A 2,009-nucleotide genomic window follows, 5' to 3' on the forward strand; every position below is an offset into this window, starting at 1 on the left:
GGGGGGAAAATGAGAAGCTGATACCAAGGGCTCAAGTGGAAAGCAAATGTTTGGAGAATGATGATGGCAACAAATGTACAAATGTGCTTTACACAATGGATTCATGTATGGATTGTGATAAGAGTTGTACGAGCCCCCAATAAAATGATTAAATTAAAAAAAAAAGGAAGTGTGCTGGCTCAGGCTAGGGGTAGTCCAAAGTTCAGGGATTCAGGGGAAGGACAGAAACACAAGCAATATCTGGTTAATAAGTACTTTATTGCGAATTGATCAGTAGGGACAAACAATTCAGGTACTCATTTATGAACGGAAAAATGACTTTTGGAGGGTCTGGAAGCCCTGGTTGGGCTGGGTTGTGTCTGAGCATTTGGACTGCTAACCTGGCAGTTCAACCATAATGTCAGCAATTCAAATCCATTAGCTGCTCCTGGGGAGAAGGATGTCTGCTACTAGAAATATTTCCAGCCTTAAGAAACACACAGGGGGCAGTTCCACTCTGTCCTCTGTAGTCTCTGTGACTCAGAATCCACTCAATGGCAGTAACTGAGTAATCTCTTTTGGTTTATTGTTAATCCATCTAGCTGGTTCTGCATAAATTATACACACACACACAAAATAACTCCACAGCCTAGCAATTGTCTTTGCTTCTTCAGGTCTACCCCCACCTCCACAATCAACCTTCACCCTGCTGAGAGAAGCAATGTAGCTCTTTCCCTACCTATTGACTTTCCATTCATTGTATTCCTAGTATCTGGCACATGGACGGACTCGATAAAGATTTGTTCTCTGATGACGTTCTCTAATACTCTCTGATTTGGCCCCTCCCAATCACTAACAGTAGAAGCGCAGTGCTTCTCCTGGTTGGAACCACCTTCTAGATATTGCTGGGCTTCTCCAGTGAGGGCTGTGCTTGTGCCCAGGCATCTGCCGACTGTCTCCTGTCATCTCCATCAGCACCAGGAAGGCTTAGGGACGAGAGCAGCAAGCTCGCTAGGAACCGGATACCAGCATGGGGGAAACAGGCAAAGGAGTGTCTTCTAAGCAGAAGCAGCTAACGTGATGGGCAGGACCTCGCACCAAGGGTCCCATAGGTTCACTATGGTCAGAATCTACTCCATGGCAGTGAGGCTTTGACTGAGTTTGTGCAAAGTGTAAATGCAAGACCTTGTCATGGATTGAATTTGGTGTTACCCAAATACACGGGTAGGTCAACTGGGCTGGGCCACTGAGTCTTCATGGTCTAGCAGTTACATAATTGCTATTTAATGTCCTATTGAATGTGGAGCAAGGGATACTTATGGGGTGAGTACAACCCCAGCCACGAAGGAGACCTTCCCTGCAACTGGCTGCTGGCTCCCCCAACATCCACCTCATCAGCCAACTCACTGTGCCCTGGTCAAAGACAGGCAAGCTGAACAAGGCATCTCTCCATCCCAGGGGCCTGCCTGCCGGGGTCGTGCAACCTCTGTGCCAAGAAGAGCTGGGTGTCTGGGGGAAGGACAGGCAAGACCCTCACCACTGAGTGAGTCATGGCATGTCAACATGGGCAGGGTGTCTTAGGCTACGGGCTATGGGTGCCGGCCTTGCCTTTCTCTTATGCCCATGTTCACAGAAGGAAGTTCAGGCAGCCGAGGATCTGCCTTTGGGTGAAGGGGTGGTGGTGGGAGACAGGAGCCCAGAGGAGGCATGTTCATGCTCTGTCATCCTCTAAGTCAGATTTCACTTGTTAGGGGCCATTGCGTCAGTTCTGACTTACAGCGACCCCTAGATGCAGCCGAGTGACACACTGTCCGGTCCGGTGCCATCCTCTCAGCTGTTCCTACGTTTGAGCCCAGGTGTCAGTTACAGTGAACCCTCGTTTGTTTATCGCGGTTAATCGGTTCTAGACCCTACCGTGATAAATGAAATTCCGCAAAGTAGGATTCCTTATTTGTAAATCAAATATTTTTGTAGTTAGAGCATAGAGGACATGAAAAAACACCCTTTAGTCACCATTACACTCGTATTAC

The sequence above is a fragment of the Echinops telfairi genome, unplaced genomic scaffold (assembly GCF_000313985.2).
Source record: "Echinops telfairi isolate 266 unplaced genomic scaffold, ASM31398v2 ScPeMD7_655;HRSCAF=1070, whole genome shotgun sequence".
NCBI classification, from domain to species: domain Eukaryota; kingdom Metazoa; phylum Chordata; class Mammalia; order Afrosoricida; family Tenrecidae; genus Echinops; species Echinops telfairi.